Raw genomic sequence first — 23,280 nt, 5'->3', positions numbered from 1 at the left:
TGGTGATACTGCGGCTTAAGCAGATGTTCCCAATAAGCCTGAAGTGAGTCAACTTTGCTTTCTTAAGAATGTAGACATGGACAGCACGTGGGAGCTATTTGCTGAAGTGTTTACTCAGCATCTGCTGGATGGGGCAATCCTTAATGGACTGATATAATGGATACACTATTATGTAAAAATGTGAGTGGTAGCAACTGTGGTATAGTTTACACCACAGTGGTAATATGTCTTCTGGGGATTTGAACCTCAACATGCATGAGAGCTGTGCCCGTTTTATTTTTTGTGTTTTTTGTTTTTTTATTTGTGGTGGGGTTTTGTTTTGGTTTGGTTTGGGTTTTTTTGTTTGGTTTCATTTTGGTTTGTTGTTGTTGTTGCTGTTTTGTTATATTTTGTTTTTTTTACTTCCACTTCATTCTCCCTCAGAACAAAGATGTGCCCGTTCTTATGATGTAAAGCTGTAGCCTATTGTATTCCTCTCAGGAAGAAAATTTCTTTTTACTAATTTCTGATGTTTTACATGTACTGTTGCAGCAATCAAAGTACAAACTGCATGGGTTTATGTTAGAAGGCACTCCTCTTCGTGATAAAAACAAGTTTGATTTAAAAAGGACTGATGTGGATAGTTTTTCTCCGAGTACTTTATTTTAATTCAGTTTAGTATTCTTAGGTGTGTTTTAACTGCTGTATATTAATTTGGACTTCTTTCCTACATCTTTGTGAAGGTAGTTTGTGGTTGCAGTTGCAATAAATCACCAATGAACACTAAATTGTTTCGCCTGGATTTTAATCTCTTAATTTTGGGGTTAGAGAATATTTGGATTTGCTTTGGTTTGAATTATTTCTTTCTGTTGTTTGAAGAAAACACAATTAATGCTGAAGCAAGATCATTTTGCTTAAAAAAGGGAGAACAGTGCATTCAATGTGTGTATTTTTATTCTCAGAGTCTCAGAAGTGAATTCATTGAAAGCAAAACTAAGCTAGCGATTCAGTGATAAAGCACCATGCTGCCACATGGAAGATTTAAGTTCAAATTTACAGGTTTTTCATAGTGCTTTCGAGTATCTGTTTTAAGCAGACATACTATAATTTCTTAACCATTTTCCTCTTTTCATACACTGAATTCCTGTAACTGAAAATGGGTGCAGAACCTGTATTCAAAGGACAAAAACTATTCAAGAGATCCTGCACTAAGCATCTGCTGTCCCATGGCAAGGGATCATCCCAATAGAAATACTGCAGAAGCGCAGGGTGAAACTGTTTCTGAATGCAGGTCCGGTGTTAGCTGTGTGAGACATTTTTATGTTTGGATTTGGGGTTTGTTTTTATAGTATTTGCACTCAAAAAGAGAACCTAACTGCAGCTGAACCATAATACTTCAGCAGGCTTTGCTTGCTATAGCCTGTTAGACATGGTTCCCTTAGGAACTGCAGACTCCCCTCAGATGCCTCTGAACAGACAAGATTTCTTTTTCTTGGCCTGTGGATTTGATCCCAATCGACAGGGATCCCAGAGCGCAACTGATACTCTCGCCTTTGATCCGTCTGGAAGCAAACCCTGCTGCTATGCAGCTGGTGGGCTTAGGCAATGTCTACACATAGAAAGGTTCAAATAAAACTCATCGTTGACCTTGTTTGCCTGTTTCATCATGGTTTTCTTTTTTTTTTTTTTTCTTTCCTTTTTTTTTTTTTTAATCCATTATGAAACTGAGATCGAATGCACACTAATGCTGAAAACAAGAGGCCTATCATGGACAACCAAGGGGATGTGTGTCCAGTGGAGTTAAATATGTCTCAAGCTCCCATATAGTTAGGTGACAAAGAGGTCTTGACATCCTTTATGAGCCTTATCCCTTATGAATTTGTTATATTTTATTCCCAGTATAGTACTTCCTTGCTGTATCAGCAATGCCAATGTAAGTTTTGTGTTTAATCCCCTGGATTTTATCCACATGTCTAAAATGCATCCCATAAGCTTTCGGAGAGCTTACATCCAGTATTTGGAATAAGCAAGTAGGATTTATTGAATAGTGCTTCATTTGTAAGAATGTCCATGCTTGGTTCTGTGGCCAAAATTGTGTTGATAGCATACAAATTTCTGAAGAGAAGAAAGATTATGTGTTCGTGATTCATAAAGAACAAGTATTCTTCTTTCTCATTAATTTACTTGTGGGTTGTTTGTTTGTTTGTTTTTTCCCAATATAACAAGTTGTGTATTTAGAGGAGGCTGTAAATATGCGTATTTTTAATGGTATAATAGATCAGGCTTCGTGCAACTCAAAAAACCAATATGCTTATAAAGCACTGGACTGAGATCTAGTGTTCAGTCTCTAAATTCTTCAAGGATTTTAAATAATTCTTGGTAACTCACTTATCTCTGTAATTAATTTAACATCTGCAAAGTAAAAGAGATTCTTACTTTTTTCTCTTCCTTATATATTTCACTATTAGGATTTATGAGAAAAAGATTTTTTTAAGACTGTTTCTATTGAACAAATTGAACTAGCTGTATCTTATCTGGGTTTTTCAGATAATCCTCTAATTTAGTCAAATGAGAATATTAAAAAAAAAAAAAGAATTAGTCTTTTTTTACCATTGTGAAACACAAAAGAGAAATATAGTCTTTTTAAGCATAATACAAGTAGGAATCATTCTTATGTTTGTAGATTTTTTTAAACTAGAACTTTATTCTTGCATTGGAATGAAGGCAAATGTTATTTTTTTTTTTCCTTTTCTAAAATCAAAAATGCTTTTCCATTTGTATCGCATTAAATAGCTTGTTTTTTACATATAAAAGGATAGTGCTTGCTAAGATTAATGTGTACTTGCATTATATAGACCAACATACACATTTTAATGCCTTGCATTCAAATTCTAGCTTAGACTATTTTTATGACTTTCCTTACTATGAATTTCATGTGTCGTTTCATCCGGTGAGTGATTCAGTCTCTAAAGTCTGATAAAGAAAATAAACATCTAACAGCACAGTCACCAATGTTGTTGTACCTTTCAGAAAGCAGTATTACCCTTAAATCTCAAGTTTGTCTTCACAGGATTTGATATAAAACAGTACATTATATTCAGTCTCAGTGCATGATGTTACTAAAATTAATATTTAGGCAGCTTAGTAAGGTGTAAGAGTTCTAGTATGTTATCTCAAAACCCAGCAAGTCCATCCCTGAAGAGTCAAATATTGAGGTAAGATCTGGCAATAACTAATGATCTCTAAAATGAAGGTTCTGCCACAGCTATGTAACATGGACATGTCCAGGGTTTGACAGCATCTGGGAAGACAAAAATATATTTTCTTCACCTATTAAGATACAGAAAATACTTCAGCTTCCAGCATAGCCTGCAAATAAACATTTTATTTCTAACTTGCATTTTAATTTGCCTTTGAATATGTAGTGTGTCTGAACAAAAGCATTTTCAGTGACTTTAACTATTTGAGTTACCCCAAAGCAAGATTTAGATTATTATATAACTTCTGGATATTAGTCTGAAAGCCAACTAAAAATGCCAGAGCTAAAGTTTCTGGGATCTTTCATCCTAATTGGCAATAGCATACGTGTATGTTTCAATTTCTAAATCTTGATGCATGCAAAACTAGAATTTGATAATCTTGTATGACAAACACCTATTCTTGTATGCTCAATGATCAACATTATTACCACTGTCTGCAATAGTAATGACTAATGCTACTATTATTTTAAAATAAACACTATACAATAGAACAGTTCAGTTGGAAGAGACCCATGATGATAATCTCTTCCAACTGCCTGTTGGATTTAGCTCCTTGATATAACTCAAACCGATGCTGGGTAAATACTTAAAATAGGCAAAATATTTATTAAAAAGGTAAATATTCTTCAAATTATAGAGATCGTATACATATGGCTAGTATTTTCAAGTCATTAATTTCATACTACCTCAAAATTTGGATCATCTCCAGTAGCTACCTGTTGGCAAGACCAACAACAAGTACAAACAACTTCCAGCTAATTGGAAAAGGAAAAGAAATCCAACAGCAAACTGTTTACCTTGCACAGATCACTCAGCTAAAGGCAGCGTAATGCTTTTTGGTACATGCTGATATACAGATCTCCTCAAGTTAGACAAGGGTTTGAAAAACTAGAGCTCAATGTTTTATTTTGAATTTTTGGTGAGTTTTAATTGTGTAGTTGCCATCTTCTCAAAATTCCTATTGTTTGCTATAGACCAATTTTTAGCTTACATCAGAGCAACTCTCTCAATTTGAACGCATGTTGCAGCCTTCCAAATCATTGTTCCTTTTTTTTTTAAATATTTTATTTTTAGGTCTTTGTTATCATGCACACGTTGGAAGTTGTTACTTTCACCTGTAAGAATATCTGTGATTCTTTGCTCTACAGTACACAGATGGACGGCTTAATTTGAAAGACTAACGGCGGTGTTTTAGAAGGTTTTCTGCTTACATTGATTAGGCAGTATTCAGACAATTCCTTCTGCTAGCGCTTCTGTGGGATGCTGACTTCTTAAACCATTAAAGCTGTTACTAAAGTGGTTGTGATTATTCCTTTGCAGTGCAAAAAAAAAACCTTAAAATATACGAAAACAAATAATCACATGAGTATTTTCTAAGGGATTGATTCTATTTATAAAGATGATTTTAATCAGACTGCAGCACTGGCCAGAGAAGAACCTGATGAAATTCAACAAGGGCAAGTGTAGGGTCCTGCACCTGGGGAGGAATAACCCCAGGTACCAGTATATGTTAGGGGTGGACCTGCTGGAAAGCAACATTGTGGAGAAGCACCTGGGAGTTCTGGTTGACAACAGGTTGATCATGAGTCAACAATATGCCCTTGTGGCCCAGAAGGCCAATGGTATCCTTGGGTGCATTAAGAAAAGTGTGACCAGCAGGTCGAGGGAGGTTATACTCCCCCTCTGCTCTGCCCTGGTGAGGCTGCATCTGGAGTACTGCATCCAGTTCTGGGCTCTCCAGTTTAAGAAGGATAAGGAATTACTGTAGGGAGTCCAGCAGCAGGCTACAAACATGATTAGGGGTCTGGAGCATCTTTCTTATGCAGAGAGACTGAGAGAGCTGGGTCTGTTCAGCCTGGAGAATGCTGAAAGGGGACCTTATTTGTGCTTATAAGTATCTCGAGAGGGGGTGTCAAGAGGATGGGACCAGACCTTTTTCGGTAGTGCCCAATGATAGGATGAGGGGCAACAGGCACAGACTGAAGCACAGGAGGTTCCATCTGAATATGAGGAGAAACTTTTAGGGTCCCAGAGCACTGGAACAGGCTGCCCAGAGAGGTTGTGGAGTCTCCTTCTCTGGAGACATTTGAAACCTGCCTGGACACATTCCTATGCAATCTGCTCTAGGTGAACCTGCCTGAACAGGTGGCTTGGACTAGATGATATCCAGAGGTCCCTTCCAACCCTAACCATTCTGTGATTCAGTAATTCTGTAATTTCCTTTGTACTGATTTTAGATTTTAGATATTTTTTTTTTTAATATAACTGTTTGCGGGTAGTTGATTTTAGGTTCTACTTCACTGATATACATTTTAAAAAGTAATCACTAAAGTTTTGAAGTTGGATGATCTTTGAATAATTGTTAGTAAAATGTACTTGTTGTTTTCCTGTTTCTTCTGGAAAAGACAAAATGAAAAGCTAGCTTTAGAATCTGCAAAGTCACTGTGATCTTACTTTTTATGGTGGGTAAAAACAGAAGGAATACTTTAACAACTTTTCTTGTTCTATTTGAGTAAACATTTTGGAATGGAATAAGATTTAAGGAGCTGCTTAGAAAACAAATATCAATGTAATCAACAGATTTTTCAGCAAACTGCTTACTTGCAGATCCTTTCATGACCATACACTGAAACAGTATGGATAGTCAGTGTCTAGCCTGACTAGCATCTTCCTGGGGTAAATCACCTAAGAATTTTTCGGCTGTTATTCTTAGTGATATTTATGGAATTTTTTGTTGTGCAGGTAGAGAAATAGCACGCCTTTGTTCCTTTAAAGGAAGCTGAAGGCAATCACGCTGAGTCAGATGTGGGTAGGACAATTGTATATGAGTCCAATATCACCTGTACACAAAAGAGTCCTTTTAACTGTAAAGTTTTCTTTCTTACAGTAACTTCTATGCGTTTAAGTACTGAGTGTATTATCTCTGGCAGTGTTTGAGATAGCATAACATCGTGTCACAAGCAAGTGGGGAAATTTTGAAATATGCCTCCAAGTCATGGTCCACCAAGTGCATAAGTTAGTATCTGTCCACAGAACAACCAACTGGAGAATGGAGTTGTGGGCATGGAGTAGAGAAGTGTTGGTACAGAGTGAGAAGCTATACAAGCACAGAAGTTACAGTCCTTGTTCCCTAGGCAAGATGGGAAGTGACATTGCTTTATAACTGTACAGTTGCACTTTTTGTTTTGTGTTATATTTCAATCTGTTTTGAGAATTAATTAGACAAATATTTCAGTGATGCAATTTTTGCAGCATCAGTAATCTCCTACACATGACCAATCTTAAAATAGCTATTACACTGGTCTGATGGACAGGAACATGATAGGAAAACATAGATTAGCTTGGAATTTGCAATTAAATAGTACAACAGTTAACTTTAAGGCCAGTGACATTAACCCAGTGCTGTATTAGGAATGACTTCAAAGAATATGTGATATCTTATTTCAAATTGTTTCCTCAGTGTCTTCTTCTCTATGTTTGTGAATGTTGAGTAAATTCTGAACCCCTAGAGAGTTTGCCATTATTCATTCTCGTGGAAATTACTTTGTTTACTGACATACTTTATTCTTGTTCACCAGTTACTGTATAAATGATGGATTTCAGAAAGTTTTTGAAAAAAGAAAAATTAAAATTGTTCTTTGGAGGGTTAGTTAATGCTTCTGTCCCTGTGTCTTCTCTACCATGCATAGTCTGAGATTTATTTTTTAAATACAGCACTTGAAAGTGTTGCTATGGGGCTCATACCATGCTGTGTTTTCCTCCTCTCTTCATGGAAAGTCCTAGTTAGGCCTCAGGCTTGTCTCACACGTGCACCAAATTATCATTCAGATCAAGAACACAGTGCATTGTTATTGCTCAGAGTGTTAGCTTACATTTTAGCGTCCTTCAGTTGGAGTTACTTTAATTCCTACTAACTCAGTGGGCATTTTTTGTAGACTCATAGATATTAGGATTTGTAAAGGTCTATTGGATTGTGCAGCATCAGCTTCTACTATAAGAGGAATTTTCTAGGCTGATTTGAAATAGTGAGATCTCAAATAGAACGTCTTTTGCCTTTCACCTTTTTAGACTGTGAGGTTTTTTGTGTGTGTGTGAAAAATGTTTTTTTAAGCCTTGTTTCTTTGTTTTCCTTGATTCTTATATTTAGCCTTCAAACAGTTTTTGTTAGGTGTCTTAAATTCTTATTGGAGTTGTATTCTCTCACCTTAAAGGTTGATATTGCTAAGCAATGTATTAACAAGAGCTGAAAACATTATTAGATACTGGAACATTTGGAACAGGAATGAGATACAATTTCCCTGTCTTCAGAGGAACTTACAGTTATTATTGCCAGCTGAAGTAGTATACATGTGTATTCTAGTACATAGAAAAGCTTTATTTAAAAAATGTGTGCTTTCACAATATGTTAAGTAGTGTGTAAAACCATCAGCTATTAGTTGATATTTTACAGTTGTCATATATTTTGAATTTTCTAGTCCTGATGAAATGAAATAATTGATGAGGCAATTTGTGGTACAGCACAAATATATAACATTCATCAGATAAATATGGCTGCTGAGGAATTATCTCATATTTAGTAGCATTAACTTTTCTGCCCTTTATATAATGGCATAAAATGCTTCTGGAATGAAAACAGGTCTTTCCTTGAAATATATTCTCCATTAATATTGCTTGTAATTTCTGCTATGTATCACCAATTATACCTTGGCACTTTGCCTATCATAGTGGATATGCTGTTACAATTGCAAAACCATTTCATCTAGAGGACCTGGTGGCCTGGAACAGTGCATTACATTTACAGAAGAGAGAGAGAATTTGGGGAGAAATGCAATTTTCCACAAACTCTTGCTAATGGAGGCTGGATGCCTACCAGAAATGATGCTAAGGAGATCTGAGGTATGAGAGAGACAGAGAGACCTTCTGCTCAGTTGCCATTCAAGCTACAACCTGCTATGACAGTTGTCAACATTGCCCTTTCTGATTTCTCCCAGTTGTATTCCATTTATTATAAGCACTTCAAAGAGACACCTGCTGAGGAATCCAGAGGAGAATCACTGCAGGAGTCCGGCTAACAGATTTAGTAAAAAGCATCGTTGCCCCCTGCTATGAGCAATAATTTAATGAGCACTTCACAACAACAATATCAAAATAGGCATGCCCCTTGCTTTCAGTGGAGGAAACAGGTAAGAAGAGTGGGCTTCCAAAATGCATCTTGTGCTTTTGCGGCTGGGATCTGGGCCTCCCTTTTTTTGCCTCAATACAGTGAGCAGAGAACAGAAGTAAGTTTAAATCTTGACCTGTTATCCAGGATACATGATGTCTGAAAGTGGACAAGCACTCTATGGTTTTCTTACTAGCTTCTAAAAGATTTTTTTTTTCCTTTTGGAAAATGAAAGAGATGTGAGAATGGCTGTCTAAGCACTTTTGTGTAATTTTGAAGGGAAGATGCACATTACTAAAGCAATAGGCAAAGGGAAATATATAAATCTCGGAAGTGTTTTGTAGAATGTCAGGTAAAAATTAGTGGAGTAAATCAATACAAGGCCTGCAGAGTGTAGGAGAGATCTTTATTTGAAGTTAGTAACTCTACTTATGGGATGTCTGAGTGGCTTATTCTGACTGGTTCAGAAGGAGGATCCTTGTACTCTCCACCAATAAAACCCCTTGCAATGTTATTCTGATAGAGTGGAAAAAATAAAAATATATATATAGCCAATGAATAACAAAAGACCCTTTGCAAAAAAGCTATTGTCTTGAGAGGGGCTGAGCATGACTGTCTGTGGTACTTGTTTGGGGGAACAATGTTGACTCCTAATTTAAAAAGACACTTCTGAAAAGTACATTTTAATCTCAGTTAGTGGTATCATCTCCAAACTAAAGTAAAACAAATAAAAGTATACTAAAACAAATGCACAAAATGTGTATGAGCACAGCAAAATAATCCACTGGAGTACCGAGAAAATAACATTATCCAATGAAGGGCTACATAGTTTCGCAAAGACAAGGTATTTGAATGCAGGAATAGTTATTTATTTGCACATCTAATTAACTGTCTAAAATATAGACACGTTAATACCTGGCACACATTTTACAGGCACAGACCTAATTATTTAACTTTTGAGATACAAAATTGTCTTCTTATTAATGTCTTATATACTTGTTATAGATCAGTGCCTGTCTTTCAGACTATTCACTAGAGTTTACAAAATCTGTTGTTCTATGCTCCTAATTCAGTTTCTTTTCAAAGAGACACTATAGGAGGCCATCACGAGTACACTAATATGGGGCAAGCTGTTACTAATATCAAATCAGAACTCATTAAACCAGAGTGTTGGAGATACCAGTCCGTTATTAAAGTCAGGTTTTGTCAGTGCATTTCTGTCAATGAAGAAGGTGAATAGTTCATTCAGGATTACTAGTGCAGTTGCTCATAATTAGCCTACAGGATGTTGAATGTCGGTTTGTTACATCTTTAGACTTCCTACTCCCCTGGGGCCTGAAAATTCAGTTCAACATATCATAATGCACCTTCCTATTATATCCTGCCTTATTTGTGTGGTTCGTTTTGTCTTTTTTTTTTTTTTTTTTTTTTTTAATTTGTTGTTGTCTTTTTTTTAAGAAGGAAATATTTTCTTTAGTTACTTACCAAGAAGCCTCTTTTTATGCAAAATAGCATTATTGACATGAACTTGATCAATCTCATTTTCTCACTTTTACTGGGTCTTACTATGACTTTTCAGCTTCACAGAGAACAGACAGCTGGCTTTGTAGCTTGTAGGAGTGTGGATATCACTGAGATCTAGATAAAATTAATGTGACTGGGAGTTAATTTTCTTGTCTACGTGCTCTGCATTGTGGGGTGCATCTTTAGGTTTAACAGTTGTGCTGGAAACGTAGTCTGCCTTCAGAGCTCGGTAGTATGAACAAGAGGAGATAAGAGGATTCACAGTCAGAGTAATTTCTAACTGATGCTGTTAAACCTTGATTTAGGATATTTCTGCACAGCTTGGCCTATGCTCACAAAATGAAACTGGTGGACTGTGCTAAGATCATAGGCAGTGATTAAACATTTATAGTTAGCTGGTATACTATGGTATTGCTGCTGCCCAGAGGCAAAGCATTGTAATGCAGATTCAGTATAGCTGCTGCAGGAACAAAACAAAGGGAGATGTAGAGTCTTCTGCAGTACTGGCTCCTGGCTGTTCTCAAAACTACGTGTATTTCTCTTCTGTTATTTTTTTATTTTAGTAGGAGGACAAGGGGAAAAGTAAATGGAGGCTGTTAATAGTGCTTCAAAAACTATAGCTTCCATCTTTTGTCTGTCCTTTTCATCTGTCCTCTGCTTAAAGTTTACTCTGGTATATGTTAGTTTACTCTGCTTTTGTAAACTGTTTTATGCAATTAAATTCTGTAGCCCTAATGCAAGTATGTATTTGTGCTGGTGGTGATGGCTCAGTCGCAACATAGATGAATTAATTAGAGTGTCTGCTTGTAGAGGGCCACGATTTGCTGAAGAAATATGTGCAGACATTTGGATTTTAAGTGCATTCCTGTCCTGTCCTGTCTGTGATCACTTTAGGTCTATATATGTCAATCATGTTTAAAACAGAGGGGCTCTTGTTTGTTTTCAGGTGATTATAAGAAATGATTTCTTGACTGCCAGCAGCAGTTGATATTATTCAAGAGTTCTGTGTTTTGCTTTGTTTGTATTTATTTGCATACCAGAGACTACTGTTTGCATAATAAGACCACTTTTAGTTTAAGTCCCTGTATGGGTGATTGCACATGCATCACAACGTAGTAGGTTTTTTATGCTGTGTTGGGATCCAGTTGAGCTTTCTGTCTTGCAAAGTGTTGACTCGTAAACATTCACTGTGTCTAAGAAAATAGTGGGGTCGTAGCAACATGCTTTTGATGCCAAGTGTCATAATTGTTATGCTATGAGTTACGTGAGGCTGGCAGGTTGGTGGAAGAGGGAAAGAGAAAGGGACTCAAAGGACATAGATAATCATGTCTTCATTATGCACATGTAGCAGTTCAGATAAACAAGTGCTAGTTTACTGCAACAAACAACATTGAGGAAAGAAAAAAGATTGCCTGCTAAAGTCTCTTGGAGTGGGAAGTTCTAAAATCAGTGCCTGTGGGACATACAGAAAATATTTAAACCTATATTAGTCTTCATTTACTGCTACAACATTGCAATTACACTTTTAAATTCACTTGTATGCGTGTATACGATGTTCTTACAGAGGACTTTTATAATGAAGTTATGTAACCTGTGATACGATTAGCTAGTGCCACACTTGGCCCTAATAATTAATGTGATTTAAAAAAAAGTACCTCCTGGAAAGGCACCTACTGGAGGTGTAATTATGCATTGGTAAATTTTTCATTCACATGCAGCTGAATATAAGTATGTCTGTAAGCTGAGCTTGACCTTTTCTCTGAAAAGGATTGGGGATTTCAGCTGATTTCTTTGAGAAAACATGGTCCAGTTGGCATCTGTATCACATAAATGGCACCATCTCACAAAAGAAGTACTGCTTCTAACTTTACGAGTATTTGTATTTTCTATGGAATTTAGCTGCCTAAGAATTATTTGAGTGGCAGATGTGTTTCACAAGCGCTCAACAGCATTTGAAAAAGGGACAAAGTACATAGTTATTGGCTAAAAAGAGCAATTAAAGGCAACATCTTGTTTTAATGCAGCATTTTGAAAACAGGGATGACCTTTGAAAATTGTGTTGTCTTTTTGTTCGCATATGACAGAATCTATACAAGCCTGATTTGTCACAGCGCAGCGTCATCTGTTGAGAAGAATTGTGGAACCGCTTGCTGTTGGTTATCTTGCTCTTTTTCATATTTTTTATTTCTTTCTGCTGTTGTGTTTACCCTTTCATTCAATATAAAGACACCTTAAGATTTACCCACTGGGTGGAAAAGTGAAGAAGAGATGCAAAACCATGCCTATATGAACATGAGCATGCCAGAAAAAACCAAATGTTTGTATCAGAGAAGAAGTAATGTCTCTTTTTCCTAAGGTTTGGGGAAAAGGAAAATGAGAGATGGAGCAACTGCAATACATAGAAAATTAAATGAGGACATTTCCTGATTATGCTATTATAAAGTGTGGGTGTGGCTTAAGGGTTAGAGGAAGAGTTTGGGAATTAGGTCTCCTGGAGACACACAAGTTTCTTCAGTTCTTCCTTGAACTTAGGTAGTTTTTTTTTTTTTTTTTTTTTTTTTTTTTTTTTTTTTTTTTTTGTGGCTTGCTTTGCTTGAGTATATAATAATATGGGAGTTTTTTGTTTTGTACAGATGTGGGGGGAACTGACTGCAAAATGCTTTGAAATTCTCTGATAGAGCCAAGTGGCTGGCAACTGAAGATGGCTGGCAACATTTTTGTACTTGTGTTCTGCTGAGAAATGGCAGAGGAAAGTAAAAAATAATGCCTTTCAAACCTGACTTTCACTGTCTTGCAATGTGTGTAATTGTTTACCGTGGTGTAAAGTGAGTGTAAAAATGCTACTGAACTAGAAGAAAACAGCATTTTATGCTCATTTTATCCAGGCACAGATCACTACACAATCATCAAGACAGCAGAAAATCAGGCTTTTGTGGTAGATACAGGATACCCATGCTGGACAGGGTGTGCTGCTGTCTGCAAATTTCCCTGAGAAACCCTCTTTTTACCTGTGGAAAGTTTCTAAGCAATCAAACAACCTTCCTCTTTCTGTACAGTCTGCTACAGTGATGGCTTGAGACCTCATCCTGAAAGTGGAGCAGGAGAATATGGCATAACTTCTTAGCTAATGGTGTCTGAATTAGCCCTGGTTGTGAATCTAGTTTATTGCCTCCTCCTAGGTGTGTGCTGTACCTGGTGGAGATAAGGGCTAGCTTAGGATCTATGCTCTGTTTTACAATGAACAATAAACCTGTGCTTTCCATTGCTGCAGAGCTCAAGATCCTCTCTGGAAGAGTGGCCCAATGAAAAAGGCAGTGCTTTCATGCATACCCTTCATTGCATACCACAGTACATAATGATGTGGACTTAAAATATTAATAATTGCATTCTCTTATCAGCCAGAATCCCTAAATCAGCTTGGACTCCAAGCATGGCTGGAAACAGACCCAGAGAGGTGGAAAGCTATGGAGTTAGCAGAGTCTAGAAAATAAACCATTTTTTTTCCAAATATTAATCACACATGGGTTTTCTTTGTTGGTTATTTGTTGGTTGGTTAGGTTTGATTTGGGGTTGTTTTCCTGATTATAACATATTGTACACATGCAGTGATCTTTTTATAGAACCTGAAGAGATGTTTTGTGGGAAATAGCCTATGATATGAAGTTTTAACTCTTCAGTAACATTATCAATAGCATCTGTGATTTTAAAAATTAAGATGGGCTAATTCCCATGAAGCTCCTTCAGTATAAGAGGTTATTAAAGACAAACTGCGTCTCAACCTAAAGTTGTACTGCGTTCTTTAGGGAACACAAATTTCAAAAGCTTGCCAGGTGTATTTCAACTTGATACGCAATATTTAGAGCAGATGTGTATTCTATAATTGATTGTGTATTTTTTTTTAATGACAAATAGTAGAACAGTATTGGGAGAAAGATGGGTGATGGACACTCTTGATCAAAGCACTGATATTTACATATGTCTTCTCTACAAAGGACCCTTTGAAGTTAGTCTCCTTGCTAATTCATTCACCCCTTTTTCTTAGAAGGCAGCTTTCAGAGTGGCAGTGTTTAATTTGTGAGTGAGCAATATCTTGTTTGGTTATGGTTGGATCTCAAACACAAAAGGATCCCTACCCTGGAGGTCAGATTTCTCTGGCTGATACCTGAATCTGGTTGACTGCTTTCTTCTATGGTTCTGTGAACCATATCAGTATCGATCAGAATAAAACTGCTTTCATGTCTGATCTCTGACTGTGCTGTAGAATAACTTTTATCTTAGCCAAATTCTGCCTGAGGCATTTGCCAAAAAAAAAGTTTGTTTTGTTTCTTTACTTTTAAATCTTGCTTTTATATGATATCTGGCAATATAACCTATTACGACAAGAGTTATCAGTGCCCAGTTTTCCATACTCTGTAAGAATAATTTGGAAAATTCTGTTGAAATAAAAAGGTGGCACTTGCAGGCATATTTTTTAGAGTTTTTGGAAAGGCTCATGTGCCAAAATGATGTGTTGTAAATGTTGGCATGGAGAGAAAGGAAAACAGGTTTTTTTTATGGAGTGCAAATCCCCACAGTGCAATGCTTAGAGACATACAGTGCAATGTTTAAGGAGGTGTTTGTTTCATAGATCACCTAACTCTCTGAGATAACAGGTTAACCAGTGAAATTCTGAGCCAGATTTTGAGGTGATCAGCGAAGCTTTCTGCCTGTGTATGAGAGGAGAGAAGCTTCATATTTCCACTTACCTGTGCCCCAGTATTACTGCCTGGGTTGGAACTGCACAGTTTTTTAGTGGCACACAGTGAGATGACAAGTTTATATAGGGATGTGAGGGTTGATTGTAAAAAGATGCTCCTGAGGAAATTGAAAATTTGAATAGTGAGAAGTCCTCAGATGGAAAATGGTTATCAGTATCTACAGGGACATTTTAGAAATCACCTGTGCTGTGTTTAATGAAGGTCTCTGAGCTCTCTGGCTGGGAAAATCAGACCTGAAAAAAGAGAATAACTCAAAATAGGAAGCAGAAAAGATGGGGTGAACCTACTCTAGTTTTTCAGATAAAGCTTTGTGACTAACTTAATTTCTTCAACAGCTGTAAAGGAACAGTTTGGGAATCTCATAGACCAATTAAGACACATTTGCGTACGTGTTCAGACTGTATTCTAATGGTGTATGGTTAGCTGTGTTATATTGATTCATGAACAAATTCCTTTCCTTTGATTTCTTTTTCTTTTTAAGAAAGTCTAACAGATATGACCCAGATGACTTTTAATTGTTTATTTAAAAAAACAAACCAACAAACTATTTAAAAAAAGAAACATGTCTAGATACAAAAATGACCAACTTAAAGGAAGAAATGTGAGGTAATCTATAAACAAGACAGGACCTGGTATTAAAATACACAGGTAAATAAAACACTGTCCTTTCTCAAGCATGCACGATCTCTAGACAAATGGTAATTTTATCTTTCTTCCCTATCAAAATATGTAGTTATTTTCTAAGCAGTGTGCTGCATGGTTTACAGCTCACAGGTAATAGGAGCATCCTTCTTGCTGTAGAGCAGAAATCTATTTTTTGCAGCCCTAAGTAAAGTAAATGACAACTATAGACAGCAGTAAAACAGGCAAGTGTGCTCATTTTTTTCTATAAAAATGACTTTTTAACTCTATACTGATAAAAAAGACACTTTCATGTAATACTAATTCTGGAATCTTTTAATTCAATAGATGGAAGTGGATTATAAATGAATGTTGCAGGTGATAACTAACATCTCCATGACAAATTGTGTGTTAGTGTAGCTGTACTGTATATACACTGGAGATTTTTTCAAAAACTTCTTTCGGCTTTGTTGAAATGTAATGGTCTGTGCATGTTGCTGGTGGAGAATCTTATCCTCAGGTATGCAGTTCATTTAACAAGAATTGAAGTGGTCATTTATGTATTTATGTGGATGTGACACGAGTACGTATCTTTTTTATATATGGGATTCTCTAATGAGACATAGAAAATGTCACCATTTTATTCTCTTCCGTTTTAAAAGTGATTGTGAGGGGATCTTGCCTCCCCGTGTTTCTTCACTGTTGATTTGTTCTCTTGTTTTCTTCTAAGGGTACTAACCTAAGGGAATGCATACTGCACATCATGCTGCGCTTTCACTTGTCATTTTGAGATGATCTCTAGACAATAAGGTCAGACAAAAAGTTTATGCCAAATGGACCAGACAGAAAGAAGCTAGTCAAATGAATTAAAAATAGAATAGATAAATATTCCAGGCACAAAGCAGTTGGCTGTAATCATTCAACCTTCTTTATTGCTTTTCTTCTTCTCACATACAGAGTTCCTTTAGAACAGGCAGGTATACTGCACAGTGTAAGAACTTTTCATTAAGGCATCAGTTAAGATTTATTCCCAAATATCTAAAATATCAGTATATTGATTACTTTATCATCTTGCACATTAAAGATTATTTTTCATCATTTTTTTTCCAATATATCTATGTTGTTTTGTATTTAATGAGGAACTCAACTATTTTTTTTTTAAATTTTAGCAAAAAATAGTATTTAACTTGTACTTTGCATCTCTTTAGTAAAAGATGTGCTCAGACATTTCTCAATGTTTCACTTTTTCAGTGGGTAATAGGTGTTCTTATCTAAATATTTCTGCCACCTCATGCTAAGAAAAATATGTTGTACTAAAACAAACAAAAAATAATATTGATTTTTCTCTGATTCTTCATAGCTAGGAAGCATGCATAGCAAACAGTGCTCAGATGAAACTTACATTTGAAATATAGCACCCACCTATAAATATATTTTCTATTTTTTTCTCTGTGGTTATGGTACCAAAGTAGCAACAGCAGTTATTGAGTTTGCAGAATTACAGAAGCTGATACCTGTCACCCAAGCCTCACTGTAAGTGCCACCTTGTACAGTAGTATGAGAGTTGTACTGCACAAAGAGTACTCCTGGTCATTCTCTCATGTCATATATCTGAACATGTTGACAGAATTTCTGCCCAAGGAGATTAAATTAAGTATCATCTGAATTCAAAAGTATACAGTGATCAGCATCCAGTCAGAGAAAATAGCCTAATTATAATATTTTCACACACTCAGTGTAAATGGAACATCCACAGCACTATAAACTTGCAATCCGCTGTGGCTAAGGGTTAAACACACATCCAGATGAGAAGGTTATCCTGGAATACCGTTTTGCAAGTAGCCTCTTGCCTCTGATCCTCTGTAGTCTGCTGCTTCTACTCTAATGACCCCCTTTTGCTATGACTGATTTTTTTTTTTTTAATAAGTAGGTTATCTGAAATGCTGGCTATAAGAAAAAAAAAAGTATATTTTTAATATAAGGTGTTTATAATCTGTAAAATACTGGATCATTCAAGCAAGTTTTGTTTTTTTCTTTAAACGTACATTAACTTATTTCACAGAGGATGAATTAAATTCTCTACTATGGAAGTACAGAGGAAAACATCTGATATATGTTGTTTACAACCATTTGCAAGTGTGGTGGCTCTATCTTGACAAAGAGAAACTCTCTTTAAAGAACAGGCTACTGTTCCTTCTTGTTTCCTTACTAAATTCTGGTTTGACATGTTTATTCTTCCTTCTGGATCAGAGTGAGATTTTACATAAAATGGAACGGATTTATATTTATAGGTTAAATGAAGATAAGTCTATCTGGAGTTCTGACTTTCAAGACAAGTCAGGATGAATATCCAGGAGAACTTACTTCTTATATTCTAGCAGTACTACAAAAGAGAGTAACAATTCATTTTGAAACTAGAGCACTAAAGTATCTTTAAAGATTCCTATTTTATTTGATTTGACAAAGGCAGAAGTCTGCTATGCTTGCAAGCTCATGTTAGCTTCTATTTTCTCTTATAGAGTGGAAACATCATAAGTGGTTAAAAATCACCAGTTGCCACAGTTTATTGTTTTTTATGAGCAATGAGGTCTATAGCATGGAACAGTGGAATGAAACTCTCTATACGGCCTTAAATGTCAGAGAATAAGGCTGTATTTTGTAAATCTTAGACCAATAGCATTCAAACATACTATTATAAATGGACTTATATAATTGTTAGATGATGAGACTAGCAAAAGATTTATGAAGCTACAAGGGTATGGCAAAAGTCTAAAATTACTTGGTTTCCTTAGGTGAGAGCAGGATGCACTCCAAGCAGGCTCTCATCTCCCCACAAAATAATCTAAATGGTGTTTATTTGAAATTCCAGTGATACAATAATTAATTCCTTTGGCATTAAAATGTAATAACTTTTAAAGAAAATAATTTCATCCCAAGAGTTTAGCATTCAGGAAGCCTTCCTGACTTCTTAAGTTTTTAGAGATGGATGTTTAGCTACGGAATAAAATGTGAAGAGAATTCAGCAGTGTGTGTGTTTTTGCTTGTTTTTCATGAAAAAACAAGCTTGTCCTTTCATGTAAAATCCACCCATCATGCTATTCCACAGTTGTATAAATATGAGTGCTCAGCATGTGTTCTGGGAACATCCTGGAGGGTAGTAAAAATTATTTTCTCTCCTATCATTCTTGCCTCAGTTTGACCGTTGATGTTTAAGCAAGTATTTAAAATCTTAGAAACCTAGTCTGAGGAAGAAGGAGAGAGCAGAAGAGCAAAAATTTGAGTAAGGAGGGAGAGAAACTATGAGAAATAAAATAGATGGAACTTATTAAATATTTTAATAGGAATGTCCTAATTGTTATACACTCACTCTTTTACAGGCTTTCCTGTAAGCAGCTCTTGATGTATAAAATTTTGGGAATGTGTGTTCATTAGCTTGCTTGTATTTGTAATGGGACATAGAGCTTACCCTTGTCTTCTTCATGAAAGTTTAATAATCTACAGTTCAGTATTGTGGGTAATCTACCCATTTGGTATTGTGGATAAAGTTCCCAAAAGGCATCCTGCACTGCCAAAGTTCCATTTAAAGTGACAGCTGGTATTTCATTTACTTTAATTTAAAAACAAGGACACAAAAATTAAGAAAAAAAACACCCTTCCAACTTTTTTCCTTGTCTGGAATCCTGTTCCTCACATAAGAATCCATTGACAATAAAAGGTGCTAATTAATATCCATGTAAATGCCTTCACTGTAAAAATACTTAGGAATAGAGGAGTCCAAGTGACAGTGAGTAGAAAAGCCATAAATTCTATGAATGAAAATTGAGGAAAGCTTTTATATTGCTGCGCTACCTCATCTGTTACTCTGTACCCTTCTTAGGGCAGGATGTCAGAACAATTTTTTTCCTAGAAATTTATGGTTAGTAGACTGAGATTCTTCTAGATAAAGACAGATTCTTTTTGGAACAGATATACTTAAATCTTAGACCATAGTCTTGTAATCAGATTCACATCGATGGGAGCTGGAGGAAATATCTTTAAAAGAGTTTTTTTCAGGGAGTGGAATGAGGTCACTGTTTATTATTAAAAAAAAAATAAAAAAATAAAAATAAAAAAAAACCAGGATTGTTAACCTGTTCTTTCACAGAACTGCATGCTTTGGTTCAATAGCTGCAAGCAGTCACCTTAATTTCTTGCAGAGTGCAAAGTTAAGTATGTGACTGAGCTATTGCTGGGGTAGAATCTTAGCTCCAACTGCTTCTGGAGATGAACTGTGTGTTCTTATGAATTTTTATGTAAAATATATTTTCCTCTCTTCGGCTGTTAGTTGCTCTCCACGAAATTAATCTGCTTTTTTATCAGACTGAAAGTTTGTGAGGTCTCATTTGGTGTTAACCAGTATAATCTCTTACACAAATAAACAATTTTTTATCACAGTAAATTCTATGAAAATAATTATTTTCTTTCTGGAAGGGGAAACAGTATCTTCTGTATCATCTTTGTATGTTAGTTGCAAAGAAACTGTTATGCATTAGAAATTCATTACTCCAAGAATTTTCCACTTTTTTCTGCTGAAGATAATTAGAATTCATGTAACCAGACCTACTGTGAAAACAGTGTAAAGTCTGAATAACACAAATCTGTTTTTATAACAACAACAGCATTGTTGCATGTATAAAAATGGAGGTATTCATTTTAGTATTAAAAAGCAGGAAATAACCACCAGGTATTAACATTCTCAAAAGGCTGTCAGTAATGGTTTCTAATAAAGCAAATGACTGTGTGTATAAACCCATACTTTCACTTTGCATACTAGGCAACGAACGGGAAGTGTCAGCTCTGAAGGATTTATCACTCAGCAGTTCACATGGTAAACAGAGGTAAGGACTTGATTAAATAGCTTAAGATAACGCTTCCTAAAGCAAGTAGCTTCCTTAGCTCTTCTGCATGGTTTTCTGAAAGGCTATGCATTATAGTTGCAAAAAGATTGCTTCTGACAGCGACGTTCTTCATATTAGAACATTGTCAAAACAGGTATATACATAAGGACAAGAAACAGCTGAAATGCATCGCTTGCTGAACATATTGCTGGGCATGCTCAATCTGGCTATACAATTGCATAGCAAAGCTCAAGGCAGACAACAGATGTCATGACTTTCGGCAGTGAAACTATACACTTGGATTTTTTTTTTAATAACTTGTATTGAGGCTTGAAATGAATTGTTCATATATTGAGTAAGGAGAAATTCATCTTCTTACATGAATTCATATTCAGCTTTGGTGTTTTAACCAACATCGTTGTTCTGTACATACTAAATGATGGTGGAAGGTATTAAAAAAAAAAAAAAAAAAAAAAAGAAAACAACCTGTCTTACATTCAATTTATTATTTGGTTTCATAACTTCTCCTTGTGGTCACTGAGTCACATATTTACAGCATGACTGCTTGAGGACTTGCATACATTGTCATACTAATTAGATAGCAAAGAGACAGGACTGAATTTGCATAATTATCGTACACCATCCAGGTATTTATTCTTTCTAACTGAAGTGAGGATGCAAATCTGCTTTTCATCACTAGTAGAGGAGGAACTTGTTTCAGATCTTTCTCTGAACTGTTTCTGACTGTTCACACTCAACTGGGAATGAGGATCTTGTGTACCTGCATTCTCTTTGTCTCATAAAACTTGACCTTGTCACTTGAGTGTGTTGTCTTTAACTTCTACTCCAGGAAAAATATCTCAATATTTTTATAGTCAGGTTTAATAGCCAGCAGAGGTATAAAATTCTAAGACTAACTAATCTTGACAGAAAATTCTGAACATTTGCTGGACATGTTTAGATTAGGAAGCCAGTTCTTTTCTCACTAGGAGAGTAATAATAATTAAAAATTTAAGTAGAGATGAAATGGACTTTGGCACTGTAGGCCTTTTCAGTGTCTCCTATCCTAATTTAAAACATGTCTAATTTGGGAATACTTTGTTTTGCACCTGAGGAAGCCTAAGAATTGTATGTCCTTATCTGAGGCCAGTAGAAGCGTATGTGTGAAAATTGAAGTGTTTGGACTTCTGAATGTCCAAAACACTGTTCAAATCTGTGCCTTGGCCTTTTTGTGAGTCAGTTTACAGGTCTGTAGTATCACTAGCAGCAACAACTCTGTGTTGTTTTGAAGCACAGTTAAGGGACAGATTATCTGAGGGAGGCACATAAAGTATAGATTACTCATTGACAGACAGGAACCGTGTGCCCTACTTAACGTGTGAAGAAACAACCTGTGTCCTTTGGATTTGATTGTCCTGGGAGTGACAACAGCAAAATAGACACCCTGCCTTAACAGCAAAATAGACACCCTATTTCAACCTTTCCAGTGCAGACCCCTCCCTATTGCAAACCCTCATTCCCATTTCACTCCCCACTGCCATCATATTCAGGCAAAAATAGTTGAGCCACCTGGTGCAGCATATCTGCAGGAATCAATTTTCATTTCCTGCCAGCACGTGAGCATCCTTCTCTCAAGGTGAGTCGGTGGAAGCTGGCTGCTCCTCTGTTGGAAGCAGCGCGTGAATTACAAAGCACTACTGCTGTGTTGCGTAGTGGGGGTAGACAGGGCATCATATAAGTGTAAAAATGTTTGGTTTGCAAGCAGTGTTACTGTAGGTAGCAAAATGTCACACCAGAGTGCAAAAGAGGGATCTGTATCGGTGATTTTCCAGCCCGTGCAGTACACTGTGCTGTGCAGAATGTGTGAGAGTGGCAGGTACGGCACAGCCACCTGCCAGCAGCCTGCCACTCCACGCAGGAGTAGCTGGGAGAGTCAATACTCATCTGTGAAAACATCTGTGTAATTAAGCTGAATGCCGAAGAGCATGAGAGTTCAGATGATAGCAGAAAGCTTCAAATGTACCCTTAGATAGATTTGATTATCACATGGTTTTCCCAGGCTTGGCTACGTAACTCAATAGGCATTGATCAATTGATAGATGTGTATGCCAAATGCATTAAGAACTGTTTTACTGAAGTTAGGATGGAAAGAGAAAGAAGTAAACTCTTCTAACAGATAATTTCTTGTAATTCCACATCATCCTCACCTTCTGTTCAATTGGGAAGTGTGTGGTTTTTAACTTTCTGTTCCCTTTTGCAATTGCAAAAAAAAAAAAAAAAAAGAGTATGTGATTTGTGGTATAAAATAAGGGTTTAGTTAAAATAATCCTGTTTCTTCTTACAAATATAAGTGTATTCTAATTGCATTAATAACTTGTAGGTGGTGCATACTCTTAGATCAGTATTAGCTGAAGTATTGATATGATGTGCATAAGACAAGAATACCAAAGTGTACGGTATGTGATTGCAATATGTTAGGTTTTGCAGAATGTAATTTTCTATAAAATGCCTACAAACATTTTAAAAACAAACATGATTCTCAGAACACATGCTTTCCTGAGGATTAAAAGTGCATACAGCTGTTGAGGCTTGTTTGAGTGGTTTGGGTTTTTTTCCTTTTAAATTCACATTTTTATTTTCAAGGGATTGTGAAAGTCTAATATTAAAGATTATATTGTACTTAATATTAACTGAGAGCTGGGTTTTTTTAAGAAAAGAAAACAAAGAGATTTTTTTCTAAAATCATGAATTCTATCTTTCTCTTATAATGCACTGGATTCAACTGAGAAGACAGTGAATATGACCAGATATGAGAAGTTTTGTGCTACTCTGAAGTTTTGCTGGGAACTTTCAATAGGAGCCCATTTGGGAGAAAGGCTACATGATTATTCATTTATTGCCTTTTTTGTATCGTATTGCAATGATACTCTTCATGTCACAAAATTTACTTTCTACTGTTTACATTTTAACATCTGAATATAGTAAATTTTGCTACTGAAAAAAGAACTGCCTAGTGTTCTGGTAACTCATCTGCTAACATAGTATATTGGTTTTGATGAATGGACTCAATCTTAAAGATTCTCTACTATGATGTGTGATAC

At 36.0% G+C, this 23,280-nt stretch overlaps 1 protein-coding gene across 8 annotated transcripts in view; it reads left to right on the top strand.

Annotated features, from left to right (window-relative positions):
• The window catches only part of PCDH9 (protocadherin 9), a 676,092-nt gene that overhangs the window by 204,734 nt on the left and 448,078 nt on the right, over positions 1 to 23,280 (top strand). The window contains exon 3 of one of the 8 annotated variants that reach the window (XM_065055300.1): positions 1 to 23,280. This exon is cut by the window's left edge and continues 23,748 nt beyond it. The exons of the other annotated variants lie outside the window; for them this stretch is intronic. The gene's annotated coding sequence lies outside the window, so the exon portion shown is untranslated. 8 annotated transcript variants of the gene reach the window in all.

The sequence above is a fragment of the Columba livia genome, chromosome 1 (assembly GCF_036013475.1).
Source record: "Columba livia isolate bColLiv1 breed racing homer chromosome 1, bColLiv1.pat.W.v2, whole genome shotgun sequence".
NCBI lineage: Eukaryota > Metazoa > Chordata > Aves > Columbiformes > Columbidae > Columba > Columba livia.
This window is presented reverse-complemented; position numbering and strand designations above follow the sequence as displayed.